General features: G+C 43.1%; 1 protein-coding gene across 6 annotated transcripts in view; it reads right to left on the minus strand.

The window, feature by feature from the left end:
• Positions 1–25,432, minus strand: part of LOC122557524 (uncharacterized) — a 58,300-nt gene that overhangs the window by 14,124 nt on the left and 18,744 nt on the right. Inside the window, exon 2 of one of the 6 annotated variants that reach the window (XR_015758563.1) lies at positions 19,441–19,538. The exons of the other annotated variants lie outside the window; for them this stretch is intronic. The gene's annotated coding sequence lies outside the window, so the exon portion shown is untranslated. The remainder of the gene's footprint in view (positions 1–19,440; positions 19,539–25,432) is intronic. 6 annotated transcript variants of the gene reach the window in all.

Raw genomic sequence — 25,432 nt, forward strand, 5'->3', positions numbered from 1 at the left:
AAAAAATGTGACAATTTCTTCATAACATTAACCTTTTGATCTTTGCCTCATTCTTTGTTATCCTTGGCTCCAAACTCTCAGCAGGATCTTGGCTCCAATAATATCCATCAAATCAATCTAAAGAGGGGCTGGTTGCTTTTCCCTAAGCTTTGCAATTCTTCTTTGTTCTTTCATAGGTTGAGAGTATCATGGCAAGGCCAGCATTTGTCTCCCACTCCCTTCATGCCCTTGAACTGATTGGCTTACTAAGAGTCAATCCCATTGTTGTGGAGTCATGTGTAGGCCAGACAGGGTAAGGACAGCAGATTTCCTTCTTTAAAGGACTGATTTCCCACGGGATAGGTTTGAATTATTGTTCATAGAATCCCTCCCGTGTGAAAGTAGGCCATTTGGCTCAACAAGTCCACACTGACCCTCCAAACAGCATTCCAACCAGACCTACTCCCTACCCTATCCCTGCATTTCCTATGGCTACTCCCCCTAGCTTGCACATCCTCAGACTGTGGGAGGAAACCTGTGCAGACACAAAGAGAACACACAAATTGAACACAGATATTCATCCAAGGCTGGAATCAAACCTGGGTCCTGGCACTATGAGGTAACAGTGCTAACCACTGAGCCAACGTGCCACCCTGATTGATTTCTTATTTCTTACTGAGAGTAGCCACAAGAGTGGGAAGGTGGACATGTGAGACTCAAAGACTCAGGGATGTTTACATCACAAAAGGAAGCCATTTTTCCGTGCAGTCAACAAAGATCTGAGGGAACTCTGACACTAGGGTCGGAGAATAGGGAAGAGGCTGAGAAACCCATTTAGGTCAGGAGGTGGGATTGAGGAGCAATGTATGTGAGGTAATGGGGAGGCAATGGCCTAATGATCTAACTTGTGGATTATTAATCCAGAAACCTAGGGGGATCAGGTTTGAATCCTGCCATGTCAGATGGTGGAATTTGAATTCAATAAAAGTGAATGAAGATGCTAATGATAAGTGTTGGGGAAAAACCTATCTGGTTCATCAAAGGCAAAGCCATCGTAGTCCAGACTATAGAGCTGATCTCTCATTACAAACAGACAACCAGTGGTGGTTTAACCCAAGGATCACGTAGCCTTAGTTGAGGGGAGACATTGAATAGGAGAATCCTTCAGCCGAGGTGGGAATTAAACAGTCAGCATCCAACCACCTGAGCTGACCAGTCCCCTTTGATTCACTGATGACCTTTCAGGAAGCAAACTGCTGTTCTTACCTGGTCTGGCCTACATGTGGCTCCAGACCCACAGCAATGTGTTTGACTCTTAGCTGCCCTCTGGGAAAATTGGGATGTACAATAAACATTGGCATAGCCATCAATGCCAACAGCCTGGGAATTAAAAAAATTAAAATAATTTTAAAGTTGTAAGTTAGTCAGGTCATGCCCATTATTACAATGTGTGAGATTTAAAAGGGCAGCTGTAGTGTCCATTGCTGCCCAAGGTTTGTGACACCAAACTCTCAGCTGGTTATCTCAATGGGATGATGACCTTCAGTCAAAGAGGCCCTGGCTAGAGGATTATTTTGAATGCAAAACAGATGCAGTCTTACAACGCGGTGATTCCAACTTTGTGATAGTGCAGACACAACAATTTAAAATTAACAGCTTTTGAAGCAGTTAAATCAATGCAGGTCCTGCGTTGCCACTTGCTGCAAGAGCCCTTGTTACCTCAGTAAATATTCATTTCCATCCTTTGAATGAGTCCTGATCCTGATTGAAATGCTCATTAATTGAGGCAGAGAAAGAGAGCAAACATTCAAATGTGTTTCCCTCTTGTGTCCTACTAATAACCTGTACTGTGGATGGTCAGGAATTCCCAGTTTCTTCTTTATGTTGGTTAATGAGCAAGGGATTCTAAGTCTTTCAGTGACAATTGGAAAATGCTAGGTGCAGTGAAAACTGATGCTGACGCTGTGAAATTCTTGCCCTCATTACTAAAAGTATTGCAAGCTTTGTGCTGCAGGCTGAGTGAAGTGACCCAGTCCCACAGTCTGGGTCAAAATCTGAGCATTCCCTCCCCAGTGGCATTGTGGGTCAACCCACAGCAGGTGGACTGCAGTGGTAGAAGAAGGCAGCTCACCCCCACCTGCTCAAGGACAACTTGGCATGGGCAATAAATACTGGCTTAGCTAGCAACACCCACATCCCACAAATGAATTTTTAAAATGGACAGAAATAATGTTGTACATTTCAATGGGGCAGGTAGCCCTCCCAGCTGCAGTTTTACAAACTTCAAGCAACAACTACAATAATAAAGGATATACAGTTACAATGTGACAATGCTGAGACTGTTTACTGTGTGCTTAGTTAACTATACTTTCACATATTAGGGATATTAAAGGCTTGCCTGCCAGTTTAGCCAGTTCACCATCTCCATCCCTCCTCTCAGTTAGTGACAACAATTTTATTTGTGCACAAAGCTGTCACATTTCAATTAAAACACAATTCACTAGAAACCAAAGAAGCCAATTGCCAATATTTCCTTGTCAATGAAGGAAAGTGAAATTTTACTGTCCAGTACTCCTGAGAAAAAGTAACAAACATATGACATCAAACACATAGACAAACCTGGGTAATAATGTTTATAAAAGTATGGCATGTGCAAGGGGAAGTAAGGCTATGCGGTTTAATCAAGCATGGGGAAGCAGTTAGTAAATTATTGACTTATATCTGAGCAGTAGCATACCCTGTAGGTGAATGCTTGTTTTCCTAAGTTGCTTTTCATTCAGTGCATTTTTCAGTGATGGGAGTGAAACAGAGGAAGGAGAGTTCTGACCCTGTTATCAGAAATTTGTTTTTCTTCTCTCTGCTCTTGTGTTCAAAAGCAGCTGCTGAAATATAGTTCAGCGTGCATTCCCGAGTCAAACTCCAACTTCTTTCCAAGCTGTCTAACTGGGAGGTAAATCTTTGATCTCCCAGTATGTGAAATTACTTTACATATGTGAATTGAATGGAAGCTGTGAATTTCTTGACATGAGGTCATAGGATAAATATTGCAATTTCAGTGCAAATGGTTTTATTTTTCTGATATGGTTTTATGCTACCTCTTACAATGTGTGGGCAAATGACCAATGCAGCCATTTTATGTCCATTCTTCTTCCTCTTAAAAAAAAATGTTTTGGTACACAAAATGCCTCTAATATGGCAATCAGATGGTGGAAGTTAAAATTCTATAGTCCATGTTTATCACTACCATTGCAATTATTCATTCCAGTTTGCCTTCAAAGTACATGGACAAACTCAATGGTAACCACTTAATCCCTGAATCATGAGTGATTTGCAGTGGGTTCAGTGGGCTCAGTGATAATGGGCATCAATGGCTCATTCCTGAGCCTGATTAGCACTTTGCCACTGAATGCCTGGAATCCTACAGCAGGTCAGGCAGCATCCGAGGAGCAGGAACATCGATGTTTCGGGCAGGAGCCCTTCATTCCGGATTTTCCTGCTCCTCGGATACTGCCTGACCTGCTGTGCTTTTCCACCATCATCTAATCTTGACTCTGATCTCCAGCATCTGCAATCCTCACTTTCGCCATGAATCCCACATCAGCCCCTTCTGCTCTTACACTTTAGCTGATGCTGGTGCTGGGACCGCACCAGTGATTTAGGTGGGCCACACTGCTTTGGACATAACCATGATGAGCAGCTTTCAAATCCAACCCAATGGAAAATGTTCCATATTTGAACTGCAAAGAAAATAATGCAGGGCTAGTGCCGTCATCCTCAGTCTCTTTATGTCACTCCATCTTTTCCCTCATTCCATTCAGGAAACTGTCTCACTGCTTGAAAAAGAACACATTTTCATGTTAGTTTTCAATGAAGCCTCAATCGTATTTTAAAAAGAAACATACGTAGATTTATTCCCAATTCTCTTTCCAAACAAACATGATAACTGATCGAGCCTGTGGAGGGAGCAGTTTGCAGTTGAAATGAGGCTGTATACAGGAGATGGGTGTATCTTTTTTCACAGTAAAGGTGTAGTTCATTCTTCCCCTCAGCTTGCAAAATAATAATGGTTGGAAAAGAAACTCAAATGTTAACTGAGTTTTAGAAATTGTGTGTGGCCTCTTTGTAATGGTAGTTCAACAGATAGACTGGATGAACTTCAGATCATTCAGGAAGCAGAGGTTGCGATAGGTAAGAGTTACAGGGAAGTAGTTACTGCGAAGCATGAAGAAAGCTGGGTGACTGTTAGAAGGGGGACAAAACAGTCAGTGCAGGGGTCCCCTGTGGTCGTTCCCCTGAACAACAAGTATACTGTTTTGGGATACCATTGTGGGGGACGACTTATCGGGGGCATGCAGTTGGGTGCAGGTCTCTGGCGCAGAGTCCAACCCTGTTGCACAGAAGGAAAGGAGGGAAAGTAGGAGAGTGTTAGTCATTAGCAACTCAATAGTTAGAAGGTCAGGTAGAGGGTTTGTTGGGAACAAAAGAGACTCACATTCGGTGTGTTGCCTCCCAGGTGCCAGGATCTGTGATATCTCGGATCGTGTCTTTGGGGTCTTCAAAGGAGTGGGTGACTAGCCCCAAGTCATGGTCCACGTAAGTACCACCGACATAGGTAGAAAGAGGGATAGGGATGTAAGGCAGGATTTTAGGAGGGTGGAAGCTGAAAGCTAGAGCAATAGAGTCATAGAGATGTACAGCACGTAAACAGACCCTTCGGTCCAACTTGTCCATGCCAACCAGATATCCCAATCCAATTTAGTCCCACCTGCCAGCACCTGGCCCATATCTCTCCAAACCTTTCCTATTTCTATATCCATCCAAATGCCTTGTTAATGCTGAAATTGTGCAAGCCTCCACCACTTCCTCTGGCAGCTCATTCCATACATGTACCATGCTCTGCGTCAAAATGTTGCCCCTTAAGTCTCTTTTATATCTTTCCTCTCTCATCCTAAACCTATGCCCTCTGGTTCTGGACTCCCCCACCCCAGGGAAAAGACTTAGCCTATTTACCCTATCCATGCCCCTCATAATTTTGTAAACCTCTATAAGGTCACCCCTCAGCCTCCGACGCTCCAGGGAAAACAGCCCCAGCCTGTTCAGCCTCTCCCTGTAGCTCAGATCCTCCAACCCTGGCAACATCCTTGTAAATCCTTCCTGAACCCTTTCAAGTTTCACAACATCTTTCCAATAGGAAGGAGACCAGAATTGCATGCAATATTCCAACAGTGGCCTAACCAATGTCCTGTACAGCTGCAACATGACCTCAATACTCTAATCAATAAAAGAAAGCATACCAAACGCGTTCCTCACCATCCTATCTACCTGTGACTCCACTTTTAAGAAGCTATGAACTTGTACACCAAGGTCTCTTTGTTGAGCAACACTCCCGAGGACCTTACCATTAAGTGTATAAGTCCTGCTAAGATTTGCTTTCCCAAAATGCAGCACCTCGCATTTATATAAATTAAACTCCATCTGCCACTTCTCAGCCCACTTGCCCATCTGATCAAGATCCAGTTGTAATCTGATGTAACCTTCTTCGCTGTCCACTACAACTGCAATTTTTTTTGTCATCTGCAAATTTACTAACTATACCTTTTATGCTCACATCCAGATCGGTAATATAAATGATGAAAAGTATTGGCCCCAGCACAGATCCTTGTGGCACACCACTGGTCACAGGCCTCCAGTCTGAAAAACAACCCTCCACCACCACTCTCTGTCTTCTGCCTTTGGGCCAGTTCTGTTTCCAAATGGCTAATTCCCTCTGTATTCCAAGAGATCTAACCTTGCAAATCAGTCTCCCATGGGGAACCTTGTCGAATGCCTTACTGAAATCCATACAGATCACGTCCACCGTTCTGCCCTCATCAATCCTCTTTGTTACTTCCTCAAAACACTCAATCAAGTTTGTGAGATATGATTTCCCACGCACAAAGCCATGTTGACTATCCCTAATTAGTCCTTGCCTTTCCAAATACATGTACATCGTGTCCCTCAGGATTCCCCCCAACAACTTGTCCACCACCGACATCAGGCTCACTGGTCTATAGTTCCCTGGCTTGTCCTTACCACCTTTCTTAAACAGTGGCACCACATTTGCCAATCTCCAGTCTTCTGACACCTCACCTGTGACTATCAATGATACAAATATCTCAGCAAGAGGCCCAGCAATCACTTCCCTAGCATCCCACAGAGTTCTAGGGTACATTTGATCAGGTCCTGTGGATTTATCCACTTTTATGTGTTTCAAGACATCTAGCACTTCCTTCTCTGTAATATGGACATTTTTCAAGATGTCACCATCTGTTTCCCTACATTCTATATCTTCCATGTCCTTTTCCACAGTAAATATTGATGTAAAATACTCATTTAGTATTTCCCCCATCTCTTGTGGCTCCACACAAAGGCCGCCTTGCTGATCTTTGAGGGGCCCTATTCTCTCCCTAATTATCCTTTTGTCCTTAATGTATTTGTAAAAACCCATTGGATTCTCCTTAACTTAATTTGCCAACGCTATCCCATGTCCCCGTTTTGCCCTCCTTATTTCCCTCTTAAGTATACTCCTATTGCTTTTATCCTCTTCTCAGGATTCACTCGATTATCCTGTCCATACTGGGCATATGCTTCCTTCTTTTTCTTAACCAAAACCTCAATTTTTTTAGTCATCCAGCATTCCCTGCACCTACCAGCCTTTCCTTTCACCCTAACAGGAAAATACTGTCTCTCGACTCTCATTATCTCATTTCTGAATGCTTCCCATTTTCCAGCCGTCCCTTTACCTGCGAACATTGCACCCAGCTTTTGAAAGTTCTTGTGTTATACCGTCAAAGTTAGTGTTCTTCCAATTTAGAATTTCAATTTTTAGACCTGGCGTATCCTTTTCCATCACTATTTGAAAACGAATAGAATTAAGCCACAAAGTGCTCTCCCACTGACACCTCAGTCACCTGCCCTGCCTTATTTCCCAAGAGTAGGACAAGTTTTGCACCTTCTCTAGTAGGTACATCCACATACTGAATCAGAAAATTGTCTTGTACATACTTAACAAATTCCTCTCCATCTAACCCCTTAACACTGTGGCAGTCTAAGTCTATGTTTGGAAAATTTAAATCCCCTACCATAACCACTATATTATTTTTACAGATAGCTGAGATCTCCTTACAAGTTTGTTTCTCAATTTCCCTCTGACTATTAGGGGGTCTATAATACAGTCCCAATAAGGTGATCATCCCTTTCTTATTTCTCAGTTCCACCCAAATAACTTTCCTGGATGTATTTCCAGGAATATCCTCCCTCAGTACAGCTGTAATGCTATCCCTTATCAAAAACGCCACTCCCCCTCCTCTCTTGCCTCCCTTTCTATCCTTCCTGTAACATTTGTAACCTGGAACATTAAGCTGCCAGTCCTGTCCATCCCTGAGCCATGTTTCTGTAACTGCTATGATATCCCAGTCCCATGTTCCTGACCATGCCCTGAGTTCATCTGCCTTCTCTGTTAGGCCTCTTGCATTGAAATAAATGCAGTTTAATTTATCAGTCCTACCTTGTTCTCTGCTTTGTCCCTGCCTGCCCTGACTGTTTGACTTACCTTTGTTCGCAACTGTACCAGTCTCAGATTGAAATCTTTCCTGTCTATCTCCCTGAGTCCTATCCCCCACCTTGCTAGTTTAAATCATCACAAGCAGCTTTAGGAAATTTCCCTGCCAGTATATTAGTCCCCTTCCAATTTAGATGCAATCCGTCCTTCTTGTACAGGTCACTTCTACCACAAAATAGCTTCCAATGATCCAAAAATGTGAATACTTCTCCCATACTTCAGCTCCTCAGCCATGCATTCATCTGCTCTATCCTCCTATTCCTGCCCTCACTAGCTCATAGCACTGGGAGTAATCCAGATATTACAACGTTTGAGAACCACTTTTTTAAATTCCTGCCTAACTCTCTGTAATCTCACTTCAGAATCTCAACCTTTTCCCTTCCTATATCGTTGGTTTCAATGTGGACAATGACCTCTTCCTGGCCCCTCTCCCCCGTGAGAACATTCTGCACCCTCTCTGAGACATCCTTGATCCTGGCACCAGGGCAGCAACACACCATTCTGATTTTTCGCTGCTGGCCATAGAAACGTTTGTCTGTACCTCGGACTAGAGAGTCCCCTAAGACAATTGATCACTTGGAACCCAACATACCTCTCATTACATTATGGTCAGTCTTAATACCAGAAACCTGGCTGTTCATGCTACGTTCCCCCAGGGAGAATCCATCACCCCCTACATTTTCCAAAACAGTATACTTGTTTGAAATGGGGATAGCCACAGAAGACTCCTGCACTACCTGCCTATCTCTCTTACCTTTCCTGAAGTTAACTCATCTGTGTGACTGTATCTGAGACTTGCCCCCCTTCCTGTAACTGCCATCCATCACACCTCCTTACTTGTGTAAATTCCTCATTGCTTCTAACTGCCACTCCAACCGATCCATTCAATTTGATAGGATTCGCAACCAACAGTGTTTATTGCAGATGTAATCCTCAGTAACCCGTAAATTCTCCCAAAACTCTCACATCCAACAAGAAGAGCAAATCACTCTACTAAAGGCTATTTTTGCTCTTTTCCAATCTACAGACCCAGAAATTAACACCGTTTTATTCCTCTACAAAAGACTGCTCCAGGTTAAATTAATACTTATGGCTTTTTTTTTAAGTTTAATCAAGAGACGTAGCTCAATTAAACATATAATTAAGAAAGAACCCACTCTATTCACTACTGCAGACTTATTTTAAGACCACACTTAAAACATCCACTTATCTGTTTCTGTGCTGTGACCTCTCCAAACAGGCTCCTCCAAGTGGGTGGCATGGTGGTTAGCACTGCTACCTTACAGCACCAGAGACCCGGGTTCAATTCCTGCCTCAGGCGACTCTCTGTATGGAGTTTGCACATTCTCCCTGTGTCTGTGTGGTTTGCTCCGGTTTTCTCCCACAATCCAAAAATGTGCAGGTTAGGTGAATTGGCCATTCTAAATTGCCCGTAGTGTTAGGTGTAGGGGAGTGGGTCAGTGTGGACTTGTTGGGCCGAAGGGCCTGTTTCCACACTGTAAGTAATCTAATCTAGTTGCGAATTTCACTGTTTTTCAATTTTCCCAGACGCACTCCAGTGTCCAGTGATTCATGAATTCCACAGCAAAAGCAGTAACTGCTAACTCTGTCAGTTAGCAATGTGGGTTTCTTTCTCTCTCTCCTGCACTGTCCTCACCATATGCTTCCTTTGTCTGCTCTTCTCCCTTTTAAAACTGCTGTTTTTCCCAAAGTTCCAAAACAATGCAACAGCATATAAAACAGTAATTGCTGCTCCTGGAATTCAAGAAAATCACCTCCAGCATCTAAAATACCTCAAACAAGGAGCAATTGTTACAGCTAGAAATTTTTCCCATCCTCCATCTTGGATTACCCCAGATTCTTTGTTATTCCTGGTTTGTTACCCGTACCACGTGATAGCGAGGCAAGGAATAGGGAGAGATATCAGCTGAACATGTGGCTGCAGGATTCGTGCAGGAGGGAGGATTTCAGGTACAAGGATAATTGGGGCTCATTCTGGGGAATGTGGGACCTCTATAAACAGGACGATCTTCACTTGAACCAGAGGGCTACTAATATCCTGGGTGGGAAATTTGCTCGTGCTATTCGGGAGGGTTTAAACTAGCTCAGCAGGGGATGAGAACCTGAGGTATAGTTCCAGTGCACAGGAGGATGAGAGTAGGGAGGACAGGGACAGGATTTCACGGTCACAGGAATGTGCTGGCAGACAGCAAGCTGGTTTGAAGTGTGTCTACTTCAACGCCAGGTGTATCTGCAATAAGGTAGGTGAGCTTGTCGCATAGATAGGTAACTGGGTCTTCGATGTTGTGGCCATTTCAGAGACATGGATACAGCAGGGTGAGGAATGGATATTGCAGGTTCCAGGGTTTAGATCTTTCATTAAGAACAGGGAAGGCAGTAAAAGAGGGGGAGGTGTGACTTTGTTTGTCAAGGACAGTATAACGATGGCTGAAAGGACCTTTGATGAGGACTTGTCTGCTGAGATGGTATGGGCTGAGGTTAGAAACAGGAGCGGAGAGGTCACACTGCTGGGAGTTTTTTTATAGGCCTCTGCAGAGTTCTACAGATGTGGAGGAGAGGATCAGCAAAATGATTCTGGATAAGAGTGAAAGGAGCAGGGTGGTCATTATGGGGGACTTTAACTTCCCCAACATTGACTGGAAATGCTCTAGTATGCCGGATGGATCAGTTTTTAATCCAATGTGTGCAGGAGGGTTTCCTGACACTGTATGTCAAAGGGCCAACAAGATGGGGGGCCACACTGGATCTGGTGTTTGGTAATGAACCAGGCCAGGTGTTTGTAGTGAGCAGTTTGGAGAGAATGACCATAATTCGGTTATGTTTACTTGAATGATGGAAAGGGATAGGTACATGCCATAGGGCAAGAGTTATCGATGGGGGAAGGGCAAGGGTTGAAAGGAAGAGACATTTCATGTCCTTGATAGGTATGTCCCTGTCAGGCAGGGAGGAAGCAATAAGGTAAGGGAACCATGGTTTGCTACAGAAATTGCATCTCTTGTTTAGCAGAAGAAGGAGGCGTATGTGATGATGAGATGAGATGGTTCAGATGAGGCGATGGAGAATTACAGATTAGCTAGGAAGGATTTATAGACAGCGTTAAGAATAGCAAAGAGAGGACATTAGCTGTCTTTAGCAGTTAGAATAAAGGAGAACTCTAAAGTTTTCTATAGGTATGTGAGGAATAAAAGGATGAATAGGGTAGGAATAGGGCCAGTCAAAGACAGAAGTGGGAAGTTTTGTGTGGATCCTGTGGAGATCAGAGACATGCTAAGAGAATATTTCTCATCTATTTTCACTCAGGAAAAGGAGAATATTGTAGAGGAGAAGAATGAGATACGAGATATTAGACTAGAAAGGATTGAGGTTACTTACAAACAGGTGTTATCAATTCTAGAAGGAGTGAAAGTGGACAAGTCCCCTGGGCCGGATGGGAATTATCTGAGGATTCTCTGGGAAGTGAGGGAGGAGGTGTTGGAGCCTTTGGCTTTGATTTTTGTGTCGTGATTGTCTACAGTTTTAGTACCACAGGATTGGAGGATTGAAAATATTGTGCCCTTGTTCAAGAAGGGCAGTAGAGATGACCCAGGTAATTATAGACCAGTGAGCCTTACTTCTGTTGTAGGAAAGGTTCTGGAAAGGATTATAAGAGATAGAATTTATAATCATCTAGTTAGCAACAATTTGATTTCAGATAGTCAAAATGGTTTCGTCAAGGGCAGGTCATGTCACACAAACCTCAGTGAGTTTTTTGAGAAGGTGACCAAGCATGTGGATGAGGGTAGGGCAATTGACTAGGTGTTCATGGACTTCAGTAGAGCATTTGATAAGGTTCCACACGGTAGGTTGTTGGGAGAAAATGCAGAGGCATGGGATTAAGGGTGATTTAGCAGTTTGGATTAGAAACTGGCTTTCTGTAAGAAGGCAGTGAGTGGTGGTTGATGGAAACTATTCAGCCTGGAGTCCGGTTACCAGTGGTGTGCCACAAGGATCTGTTTTGGGACCACTGCTGTTTGTCATTTTTAGAACTGACTTGGACGCAGGCACAGGTGGATGGGTTAGTAAGTTTGCAGATGACACTAAAGTTGGTGGAATAGTGGACGGTGTGGAAGAATATTGCAGGTTGGGAGGGGGACTTGGATGAACTGCAGAACTGGGCTGAGAGATGGCAAACGGAGTTTAATGTAGATAAATGTGAGGTGATTCACTTTGGGAAAAACAACAGGAAGGCAGAATACTGGTCAATGGAAAGAATCTTGGTAGTGTGGATGTGCAGAGGAATCTTGGAGTCCATGTACACAGATCCCTGAAAGTTGTCACCCAGGTTGATAGTTCTGTTAATGAGGCATACGTTGTGTTAGGTTTTATTGGTAGAGGAATTGGGTTCTGAAGCCATAATGTCATGCTGCAAATATACAAAACGTTAGTGCGGCCGCAATTGGAATAATGTGTACAGTTCTGGTCGCGCCATTACAGGAAGGATGTGGAAGCTTTGGAAAAGGTACAGAGGAGATTTACCAGGATGTTGCCTAGTCTGGAGGGAAGGTCTTATGAAGAAAGGCTGAGAGACCTGGGTCTGTTCTCACTGGAAAGAAGAAGGCTAAGAGGGGATTTGATAGAGACATACAAGATGATCAGAGGATTAGATAGGGTAGATAGTGAAAGTCTTTTTCCGAGGATGATGATGTCAGCATGTACGAGGGGGCACAACTACAAATTGAGGGGTGATAGATTTAATACAGATATCAGAGGCAGGTTCTTCACTCAGAGAGTGGTAAGGGTGTGGAATGCCCTGCCTGCCAATGTAGTCAACTCAGCCACATTAGGGAGATTCAAACAATCCTTAGATAAGCACATGGATGATGAGGGGATAGTGTAGGGTGATGGGCTTAGATTAGTTCACGAGTCAATGCAACATCGAGGGCCGAATGTCCTGTTCTGCAATGTATTGTTCTAAGTTCTATGTTTTATGACAGAGGGACAGACAGATAGGCAGACAGATAGACAGATAGCCAGACAGACAGACAGACAAATAGACAGATAGACAGTCAGACAGATAGACAGTCAAACAGACAGATAGACAGGCGGACAAATAGACAAATATACAGACAGATAGACAGTCAAACAAACTGATAGCCAGATGGACAGATACTCAAACAGACAGATAGACAGACATATAGATAGACAAATAGACAGATAGACAGACAGATAGACATTGAGACAGGCAGATAAATAGACTGACAGACAGATAGACAGACTGACAAACAGACAGACAGATATATAGACAGACAGACAGATAGAAAGACAAACAGCTACATAGAGGGACAGATAGATAGACAGATAGACAGTCAAACAGACAGATAGACAAATAGACAGGCAAATAGACAGACAGATAGACAGACAGATAGACAGACAGACAAATAGACAGACAAATAGACAGACAAATAGACAGATAGACATACAGACAGACAGGTAGAAAGACGGGCAAATAGATAGACAAACAGACAGACAGATATATAGACAGACAGAGAGTCATAGAGATGTACAGCATGGAAACAGACCCTTTGGTCCAACCCATCCATGCCGACCAGATATCCCAACCCAATCTAGTCCCACCTGCCAGCACCCAGCCCATAATCCTCCAAACCCGTCCTATTCATATACCCATCGAAATGTCTCTTAAATGTTGCAATTGTACCAGCCTCCACCACATCCTCTGGCAGCTCATTCCATACACGTACCATGCTCTGCATGAAAACGTTGCCCCTTAGGTCTCTTTTATATCTTTCCCCTCTCACTCTAAACCTATGCCCTCTAGTTCTGGACTCCCCGACCCCAGGGAAAAGACTTTGTCCATTTATCCAATCCATGCACCTCATAATTTTGTAAACCTCTATAAGGTCACCCCTCAACCTCCAACGCTCCAGGGAAAACAGCCCCAGCCTGTTCAGCCTCTCCCTGTAGCTCAAATCCTCCAACCCTGGCAACATCCTTGTAAATCTTTTCTGAACCTTTTCAAATTTCACAGCATCTTTCCAATAGGAAGGAGACCAGAATTGCATGCAATATTCCAACAGTGGCCTAACCAATGTCCTGTACAGCTGCAACATGACCTCCCAACTCCTGTACTCAATACTCTGACCAATAAAGGAAAGCATACCAAACGCCTTCTTCACTATCCTATCTACCTGCGACTCCACTTTCAAGGAGCTATGAATGTGCACTCCAAGGTCTCTTTGTTCAGCAACACTCCCTCGGACCTTACCATTAAGTGTACAAGTCCAGCTGAGATTTGCTTTCCCAAAATGCAGCACCTCGCATTTATCTAAATTAAACTCCATCAACCACTTCTCAGCCCATTTGCCCATCTGGTCCAGATCCTGTTGTAATCTGAGGTAACCCTCTTCGCTGTCCACTACACCTCCAATTTCGGTGTCATTTGCAAACTTACCAACTGTACCTCTTATGCTCACATCCAAATCATTTATGTAAATGACAAAAAGTAGAGGACCCAGCACCGATCCTTGTGGCACTCCACTGGTCACAGGCCTCCAGTCTGAAAAACAACCCTCCACCACCACCCTCTGTCTTCTACCTGCGATCCAGTTCTGCATCCAAAAGGCTAGTTCTCCCTGTGGGCGGCACGGTGGCACAGTGGTTAGCTCTGCTGCCTCACAGCGCCAGAGGCCCGGGTTCAATTCCCGACTCAGGCGACTGACTGTGTGGAGTTTGCACATTCTCCCCGTGTCTGCGTGGGTTTCCTCCGGGTGCTCCGGTTTCCTCCCACAGTCCAAAGATGTGCAGGTTAGGTGAATTGGCCATGCTAAATTGCCCGTAGTATTAGGTAAGGAGTAAATGTCTGGGTATGGGTGGGTTGCGCTTCGGCGGGTCGGTGTGGACTTGTTGGGCCAAAGGGCCTGTTTTCACACTGTAAGTAATCTAATCGAATCTAATCTAACCTTGCTAATTAGTCTCCCATGGGGAACTTTGTCGAACGCGTTACTGAAGTCCATATAGATCACATCTACTGCTCTGCCCTCATCAATCCTCTTTGTTACTTCTTCAAAAAACTGAATCAAGTTTGTGAGACATGATTTCCCTCTTAAGTATACTCCTACTTCCTTTATACTCTTCTAAGGATTCACTCAATCTATCTGACATATGCTTCCTTCTTTTTCTTAACCAAACCCTCAATTTCTTTAGTCATCCAGCATTCACTATACCTACCAGCCTTCCCTTTCACCCTGACAGGAATATACCTTCTCTGGATTCTTGTTATCTCATTTCTGAAAGCTTCCCATTTTCTAGCCGTCCCTTTACCTGCGAACATCTGCCTCCAATCAGCTTTCGAATGTTCTTGCCTAATACCGTCAAAATTGGCCTTTCTCCAGTTTAGAGCTTCAACTTTTAGATCTGGTCTATCCTTTTCCATCACTATTTGAAAATGAATAGAATTATGGTCGCTGGCCACAAAGTGCTCCCCCACTGACACCTCAGTCACCTGTCCTGCCTTATTTCCCAAGAGTAGGTCAAGTTTTGCACCTTCTCTAGTAGGTACATGCACATACTGAATCAGAAAATTGTCTTGTATACACTTAAGAAATTCCTCTCCATTTAAACCTTTAACACTATGGCAGTCCCAGTCAATGTTTGAAAAGTTAAAATCCCCTATTATAACTACCCTATTATTCTTACAGATAGCTGAGATCTCCTTACAAATTTGTTTCTCAATTTCTCTCTGACTATTAGGGGGTCTATAATACAATCCCAATAAGGTGATCATCCCTTTCTAATTTCTCAGTTCCTCCCAAATAATTTCTCTGGATATATTTCCGGGAATACCCTCCCTCAGCACAGCTGTAATGCTATCCCTTATCGAAAACGTGAACTCCCCCTCCTCTCTTGCCTCCCTTTCTATCCTTGCTGTAGCATTTGTATCCTGAAACATTAAGCTGCCAGTCCTGCCCATCCCTGAGCCATGTTTCTGTAATTGCTATGATATCCCAGTCCCATTTTCCTGACCATGCCCTGAGTTCATCTGCCTTTTCACCGAGGTAAATAGTGCGGTGAAGAAGGCATATGGCGTACTGGCTTTTATTGGTAGAGGAATTGAGTTCCGGAGTCCTGAGGTCATGTTGCAGTTGTATAAGACTCTGGTGCGGCCGCATCTGGAGTATTGTGTGCAGTTTTGGTCGCCATACTATAGGAAGGATGTGGAGGTACTGGAACGGGTGCAGAGGAGGTTTACCAGGATGTTGCCTGGTATGGTAGGAAGATCGTATGAGGAAAGGCTGAGGCACTTGGGGTTGTTTTCATTGGAGAAAAGAAGGTTTAGGGGTGACTTGATAGAGGTGTACAAGATGATTAGGGGTTTAGATAGGGTTGACCATGAGAACCTTTTTCCACGTATGGAGTCAGCTATTACGAGGGGGCATAACTTTAAATTAAGGGGTGGTAGGTATAGGACAGATGTTAGGGGTAGGTTCTTTACTCAGCGAGTCGTGAGTTCATGGAATGCCCTGCCATTAGCAGTGGTGGACTCTGCCTCATTATGGGCATTTAAGCGGGCATTGGATAGGCATATGGAGGATAGTGGGCTAGTGTGGTTAGGTGGGCTTGGATCGGCGCAACATCGAGGGCCAAAGGGCCTGTACTGCGCTGTATTCTTCTATGTTCTATGTTCCAGTTAGGCCCCTTGCATTGAAATAAGTGCAGTTTAATTTATTAGTCCTACCTTGTCCCTGTCTGCCCTGACTGTTTGACTCACTTCTGTTCTCAGCTGTATCCATCTCACTATCTCCCTGGGTCCCATCCCCCACCTTTCTAGTTCAAATCCTCCCAAACAGTTCTAGCAAATTTCCCTGCCAATATATTAGTCCCCTTCCAATTTAGGTGCAATCTGCCATTCTTGTACAGGTCACTTCTACCCCAAAAGAGATTCCAATGATCCAAAAATATGAATCCTTCTCCCATACACCAGCTCCTCAGCCATGCATTCATCTGCTCTATCCTCCTATTCCTGCCCTCACTAGCTCGTAGCTATTCAGATAGAGAGACAGATAGACAGATAGTCAGATAGAGAGATAGACAAACAGTTAAAGAGACAGATAGACAAACAAATAGACAGAGAGACAGACAGATAGTCAAATAGAGAGACAGACAGACAGATAGATGACAGATAGACAGACAGAGAGACAGATAGACAGACAGTCAGACAAACATAGATAAACAGATAGAGAGATAGTCAGATAGAGAAACAGACAGAGAGGCACACGCAGACATTCTGATAGACAAACAGACGCACACAGGTAGATAGATAGACAGATAGACAGACAGACAGATAGACAAATACTCAGATAGAGACGCAGATAGACAGACAGACATATAGAGACAGAGAGACAGATAGTCAGATAGAGAGACAGACAGACAGATAGACAGATAGTCAGATAGAGGCAGATAGACAGACAGACATATAGAGACAGAGAGACAGATAGTCAGATAGAGAGACAGACAGACAGATAGACCGATAGTCAGATAGAGGCAGATAGACAGACAGACATATAGAGACAGATAGACAGATAGTCAGATAGAGGCAGATAGACAGACAGACAGATAGACAGATAGTTGGATAGAGGAACAGACAGGGAGATAGACAGATAGACAGATGGACAGAATGATAGAGAGACAGATAGATGCAGACACAGTCAGACAGACAGACAGTCTGGTAGACAGACAGATGGGCACAGATAGATGGACAGACAGACAGATAGATAGATAGATAGATGCAGATAAATAGACAGCCAGCCAGATAGACAGACAGAGAGACAGAGACAGACAGATAGACAGGCAGGCAGACAGACAGATAGACAGACAGATCGACAAACAGATAGACAGACAGATAGACAGGTAGACAGACCGACACAAATAGATAGATAGATAGATAGACAGATAGACAGGCAGGTAGACATTTAGATAGAGAGACAGAGAGAGATAGACAGACAGACAGATAGAGAGGCAGGCAGATCGACAGGCAGATGGACAGGTAGGTGGACACAGATAGATCGATAGACAGACAGAGAGACAGACAGGTAAATATGGGGATGGTTAGCTCAGGTGAAAGACAAAAGAACTGCAGATGCTGGAATCCAAAATAGACAAGCAAGAGGCTGGAACAACACAGCAAGCCAGGCAGCATCTGGAGGTTGAGATGTTTTGGACTGGCTTTCATACAGTGATGTCAACAGTGCAGATTCACTTTCTACACTGGCTGAGATTACTACAATGGACTCTCATCCTCGACCTCTCCCTTGCTTGAGGTATTGTGACCTTCAGGTTAAACCATCATCAGTTGCCCCTCTCTCGAATAGATAGCAGCGTTATGGTCTGGTAAGACTACGGTGGCCTTTCCAGCAGATAGATAGCAGCAAATATAGAGAAAGAAACTTTTGTATTTAGCAACAACATTACTTCAGGATATCCCAAAGCAAATAAAGCTGCTCAAAACCATTTTGCAGACAAGTTGTAACAGATATTGTGAATTCAATAATTTAACGCACGTTAAAAATTTGATTTTGCCTTCAGCTTCCCAAGGGAAAGTTGTCAGACGAAGCGCTTTGATATACTTTGATTGACCTTCTGCATTTTTATTGAAAGTCTCTTTATGTGGTGTCAGAATTTTTTGTTTCTTTTATCAGCCAATCAGAACATGTGGTGACAGAAGAAGTGGCATGTATAGGTGTCAGTGAATGATGTTGCTATAAATAGACTTGAAACCACTCTCCATGTAAAAAACGCCCCTCATGTCCTTTTTAAATCTTTCTCCTCTCAAATTAAAAATATGTCCCCTATGTTTGAACACCCCCACCTTAGGAAAAAGATCTTTGCTATTCACATTGTCTGTGCCCCTCATGATTATATAACCCTCCATAAGGTCATCCCTCAATGTCCTACGCTCCAGTGGAAAAATTCCCAAACAATCCAGCCTTTCCCCATAACTCAAATCCTCCATTCCCAGCAACATCTTGTTCACCTCTCCAGGTTAATAATATCCTTCCTGTAACAACAAGACCAGAACTTTACAGAATATTCCAGAAGAGGCCTCACCAATATCCTGTACAATCTCAACATGATGTCCCAACTCCTTTACTCAAAAGGTCTGAGTGATGAAGGCAAGCATGCTAAACACCTTCTTAACCACCCTGTCTACCTGTGATGCAAATTTCAAAGAATTAAATACTTGGATCCCTTGGTCTGTCTGTTCTACAACACCGAGCCAGGCCCTACTTTTTAAGTGTATAAGTCCTGTCTTTTTTTGTTTTATCAAAATGCAATATCTGGCATTTAGCCAAATTAAACTCCATCTGTCACTCCTCAGCCCATTGACCGAATTGCTCCAGATCTCTTTGTAATCTTAGAGAACCTACTCCACTGTGCACTACACCACCAATTTTTGGCAAACTTACTAACCAGCCCTTATATTCTCATCCAACTCATTTATACAAATGATGAGCAAAAGTGCAATCAAAAAATATTCAACTTGAACAAAGAGGTAATATTGTAAAATACAAATGATTTATAAAAATAATATTTTAAGTTACTTTAAGTGATGCTGTTGAGGAGTCCTCAGTGAGAATTGCCAGTATCAAACCTGAACAGATGATTTCGGAGTTTACACTGTGAAATGCCTGAGCTAACAACAGATGCTAATTGACCAACTTATAAAACAAATTAACCTTGGTCACTTGTGTAGATAATTACAATTAAAATTATTGTTGAATGATTTGGAATGCATAGCTAACAAGCACTGGCACATTCAACTGGTGAAAGATAACAAGGAAAATTACCTGTGCACTGGTTAGACATGAGGACAGAAGGATCATCTGACAGGTACACTGTCTGAGATGAATATACGGAAATAGCTACATAACAGAGACTGATCAGTCTGAAAGACATGCAAAACATAGACTACTGAAAGGTTTGAAATTTCAACATAACAGAAATATAAATGCAATATTCTCTTACCACTACAAGAAAACTATATTCAGGACACTGAGTGTTAGCTCAGTAGAAGCAATCATGCCTCTGGAACAGGGGGTTGAGTGTACATGTCTAGAGACAGCAAGACAATCCAGTCTGACACTCCAAAGCCAAAATGGGAGAGTATTGAATGACTAAAAATGCGTCTTTTGGATGGGGAATTAATCTGGGGGTTCTGTCAACCCTCTCAGGTGCAGGATAAATATTATGGTTTTGTACAGTCTACAATTTTGAAGGACAGGAAGGAGGTTCTTATATTTATCCATCAGACAATGTCATCGATAAACAGATAATTGAAGGGTTGGTTCAATGCTTTCTGTGAGAGTTTGAAATGCTGAGATTCACTGCTGTGTTTTCTACATTATAACTAAGAAAATGGTTCAAAAAGATTTAATTGGTTGCGATTTACTCATAGATATTCTAAAATAGCATGAAACGTGTTGTAGAATGGAACAATTTCTCAAAATACCAGATTGGGCACTGCACGTGGCCAGTTGTAGTACATGGCACGTGCTAACTGTGAATGGGCAGGTCACAGAAAGCATCACACATGTTTCATTGAAGAGGGTTCCAGGGACACGGGGCAAATGCTGTGGCCCTGACTAAAGAGGGACAGGGGACGGCAGTGGGAGGAAGCAGTGGGGAGAGGACCCTCACAGAAAAGCCTACACGTGGAGCTGCACCAGGCCAGGCAGAGGGAGGTGGGACAGTCTTTACAGGGAATTGACCACCTTTCTTGTCTTGGAGTCAGAGGAAGGGCTGCAGGAGAGAGTGGCAGAGAGAGTGAGAGAGAGAGAGTGAGTGAGAGAGAGAGAAAGACAGAGGTTACCAGGAGGAAGAGGAGAGAGATGCTGCAAAGAGGAGAGATCAGTTTCAAAATAAAATGAACATTGTACTTTGACTACTGGCTACTTTATTTTACATTCTATAGCCATGAACAGCCTTCCCACCACTTGAGAATGAAATTAGCTTTCTTTCTGCTCTTTGTGTCCCTTTGAGGTGTATTATGTAACTATCTTAAAAGTAAGATTTCTTTGGCCTGTAATCAATGACAAATACAAGAGGATTTACATGCTTAATTCTCTTTTTCAACTCTTGTTAAATGTCAATGTTTTGAAATTGGGAGATTTTTTTGTATGAAGTGAATGCACCTTGGAAATTTTATTTCTTGTTATGAAACATCATCTGTACCTCACCATCCGTTTTACTAATTTCCAGGACTGGCATGGTGGTACAGTGGTGACCACAGCTTGCCTCACTGTGTAAGGGAGTTGGATTTGATTCCAGCCTTGGGTAACTGTCTGTGTGGAATTTGCATGTTCTTCCTGTGTCTGTGTGGGTTTCCACTGAGTGCTCCAGTTTCCTCCCAAAGTCCAAAGATGTGCAAGTTGGGTGAATTGGCCATGTGGGGTTACAGGGACAAAGTGGGAGTGTGTGTAGGATGCTGTTTGGAGGGTTGGTGCAGACTTGATGGACTGAATGGTCTCTACCTGCATTCTAGGAACAAATTTGACTTCTAAGGATATCCATCTGTCTGTAACTGAGTTAGAGAATGTTTACTTTGAAATTTATGAATTGAATCAAAGAGTGCTATAGGCCCCCAAATAGTCAACGGGAATTAGAGGAACAAACATGCAGGGAGACTGGGGAGACTTGCAGGAGCAAAAGGCTGTCATAATAAGGCATTTTAATTTTCCTAACACAGACTGGGACTGCCAGAGCGTTAAGAGCTTAGATGTGTTGGAATTTGTTAAATGCACTCAGAAGGGTTTTCACAAGCAGTATATAGAGGGTCCTACTTGGGAATGGGCAAAATTCAACCTCCTCTTGGGAAATAGAGACGGACAGAGGAGTGAGGTGACAGTGGGGGAGCACATTGGGACCAATGATCATAGTTCTATTAATTTTAAAATAGTTATGGTGATCGACAAAACTGTTTCACAGGTTCAAGTTCTAAACTGGGACAAGGTGAATTTTGATGGAATTAGACAGGAGTTTGTGCAGGGGTTGATTGGAATAGCTTGTTTGCAGGCAAAGGGACCTCAGGCCTTTAAAAATGAGATAGCTAGAGTTCAAAGTCTCTGTGTTCCTGTGAGGTTGAAGAGCAAGGTTGGCAGGAATAGGGAACCCTGGAAGACAAGAGATATTGAGGCTTTGACCAGAAATAAAGAATGAGGCATGGCTCAGGTACAGCCAGCTGGGATCAAGGAATCCCAGGAGGTAGATCGAGGATATAGGAGTTTACTGAAGAAGGAAATCAGGAGGGTGAAAAGGAGACACAAGCCTTGGCTTAGATTAGGGTGAATGCAAAGAGGTTCTTTTTAAGTATATTAAAGGAAAAAGAATAACTAGAGAAAGAATAGGGCCCCTCAAGGACCAAAGTGAATATGTATGTAGAGAACTGCAGAAGATGGGCGAGGTCCTCATTGAATATTTCTCCTCTATGCTTACCATGGAGAAAGACATGAAGACTGGGGAACTTGGAGAAGTTAGTGATCATGTCTTGGGGATAGTCCATATCACAGTAGAGAAGGTGTTGGGTGTACTAGAATGTATGAAGGTGGATAAATCTCCTGGGGTCCTGACCAGATATATCCGAGAACACTGCAAGAGGCTAGAGAAGAAAATGTGGGGGGCTCTGGCTGATATTTTTGCACCATCGTTAGCCACGAGTGAGGTCCCAGAAGGTTGGAGGGTAGCGAGTGTTGTGTGCGCATTCAAGAAGGACTCATAGAAAAATCTGGGAACTATGGACTAGTAAGCCTAACATCTGTGGTAGATAACTTACTTGAAAAGATTCTGAAAGATAAGATATACATGCATTTGGAAAGACAGAGTTTGATTAGGAATAGCCAGCATGACTTTGTGCTTGGGAGATCATGCCTCACAAATTTGTTAGAGTTCTTTGATGAAGTGACCAGGAAGGTTAATAATGGCAGGACAGTAGATAGAGTCTATATGGATTTCAACAAGGCCTTTGATAAGGCTCCACATGGAGAAAGTGAGGACTGCAGATGCTGGAGATCAGAGCTGAAAAATGTGTTGCTGGAAAAGCGCAGCAGATCAGGCAGCATCCAAGGAAGATTATGCCCGAAACGTCGATTCTCTTGCACCTTGGATGCTGCCTGACCTGCTGCACTTTTCCAGCAACACATTTTTCAGCTAAGGCTCCACATGATAGGCTGCTCTGGAAGGTTTGACCACAAGAAATCCATTGTGAGTTGGCAAATTGGATACTCAATCGGCTTGATGGTAGGAAGCAGAGGGTAATAGTGGAAGGATACTTGTCAGACTGGATGCCTGTGACTAGTAGAGTGCCTCAGGTCAGTGCTGGGTCCATTGCTGTTTGTTATCTATAGCAATGATTTGGATGAGAATGTATAAGGAATGATTAGCAAGTTTGCAGATGACACTAAAATAGGAGGTATCGTGGACAGTGAGGAAGGTTATCAGAAATTGCAGCAGGACCTTGATCAGCTGGGGAAGTGGACTAAGAAATGGCAAATGGTGTTTAATATAGATAAGTGTGAGGTCTTGCATTTTGGAAAGTCAAAACAAGATAGGTGTTTCATGGTGAATGGTAGGACCTTAAGGAGTGTAGTGAAACAGAGGGACCTTGGAGTTCAGATTCACGTTTCTCTGAAAGTGGACTCACAGGTAGACAGGGCAGTGAAGGTAGCCTTTGGCACACTGACCTTCAACAGCCAGGGCATTGTGTATAGACGTTGGGAAGTTATGTTGCAGTTTTACAGGATGTTGGCGAGGCTGCATTTAGAGTATTGTGTTCAGTTTTGGTCCCCTTGTTATAGGAAGGATGTTATTAAACTGGAAAGAAGAAATTTACAAGATGTTGCCTGGAATTAATGGTCTGAGTTATAGGGAGAGGTTGGACAAGCTAGGACTTTTTTATCTTTAGAGCGTAGGAGACTGAGGGGAGAGCAAGTCAACGTGGATAAGATCATGAGAGGCATAGATACGGTGAATGCACTGTCTTTTTCCCAGGGCTGGGGAATTGAGGATGAGAGGGCATCACTTTAAGGTTAGAGGGGAAAGATCGAAAGGGAACCTGAGGGGCAACTTTTTTTACACAGAGGGTGGTGCGCATATGGAATGAGCACCCAGCGAAAGCCGTTGAAGTGGGAACATTTACAATATTTAAAAGGCATTTGGACAAATATATTGATAGGAAAGGATTAGAAGGATATGGGCCAAGTGCAGGGCTAGCCTGGGTGGATATTTTGGTCAGCATGCACAGTTTGGGCCAAAGGGCCAGTCTCCGTACTGTAGGACTCTTTGACCCTCTGTGACTATGAGTTCACACAAGCACGGGTTACACTTCTCTGATACTCTGTAGTCTTCTGCCAAAATCAAAACAGGACAGAACATCAAAAGCGGGAAAGGTCAACTGTATTGGTGGAATTTATGATAACCCTGGCGAAAGTGAGATTAGAGTCAAGATCAGAATGGTGCTGGAAAAGCACAGCAGGTCAGGCAGCATCCGAGGAATAGGAAAATCAACGTTTCAGGCAGGAACCCTTAAATGTCCATTTTCCAGCTCCTTTGATGCTGCCTGACTTGCTGTGTCTTTCCAGCATCACTCTAATCTAGACTTTATAATAACCCAGTCTAACTTCAGCAGTAAAACAGAAGATTGAGAGAATGAGTAGTTTGGAACATCATTTTGGTGACACAGTGGGATTATTTGCTGAGTGAGAGAATTCAGGTATTTAGAAATTAACATTCAGAAAATGGTAACAATTCAAGATCTGATTTTTGATCTCTCTCCAGTGACTCATGTGTCCATGGAATATTGTCAGGCGAGCTGTGGCTTTTAAGGCAAGAGAAAGCTAACAGCGTGCCAACAGTTAAGCCAAGTACAAAGACAGCAGTTATTATGCTTTATTTAAATGCCATTAAGGTTGGATTTTCATGTCTTTACCAACAATGACTTTAACATTGATGACATTTTGTCAACTACATTTAGAGAAGCATTAAAGTAGAATTAATGCATTTCACAAAGCAGTTCATATACATTGAATTACTTTCTCAAGTGCAATCATTGTTCTCAAAGGGCAAATACATCAGCCGATTTCCACAGAACAAGCCCCTATAAACAAATGGCCAATTAATCTGTTTTTGAATATTGTCTGGGACACTGGGGAGAGCTCCCATGCTCCTGTTTGAAATAATGCTAGGGGACCTTTTACATCCACTTGAACTGGCAGCTTAATGACTCACCCTAAAGCTGGTACCCCTGACAGTGCAGCATATCCTCTGCACTGCACTGGAGTTTCAGTTAAGAGTATATTTAAAGTCTGGAGTAGAACTCCTGACCTTCTGACTCAAAGGTGAGAGTGTTGTTAAGCGGAAATAATCCTGTTCATGCAAAATACATTACACAAAAGCTGAACTTCAAATATAAACAAATAAGGATACAGCAGTATAATGAGTAAAGAAAGCTAGCATTGTAATGTTATTAACTGCAATTTGAGCCCACCAATTAGCATTATGATATTAATGAATGAATAGAGATATATTTGCACACATTTCTCTATCTGCTAATTTAGTGGCAGTATTAACTTATAGACTGTTAATCCAGCAAGTACAAACACAAGTCTCATTATGGGTACTTTGAGAATTGGAAAGTTAAAAAGCTCACATTCATATAAGTGATCAAAAACAGAGGGGTTATCATAAAAACCCAATTGGTTTACCAAAGTCCTTTAGCCAAAGAAACCCACTGTCCTGAGCTAGTGTAGGTCTGCACGTTTCTCCAGACCCACAGCAAGGTAGTTGACT

This window comes from Chiloscyllium plagiosum, unplaced genomic scaffold (genome assembly GCF_037043375.1).
Source record: "Chiloscyllium plagiosum isolate Xiang-an unplaced genomic scaffold, Cpla_swu_hap1 HiC_scaffold_11, whole genome shotgun sequence".
Taxonomy (NCBI): Eukaryota; Metazoa; Chordata; class Chondrichthyes; order Orectolobiformes; family Hemiscylliidae; genus Chiloscyllium; species Chiloscyllium plagiosum.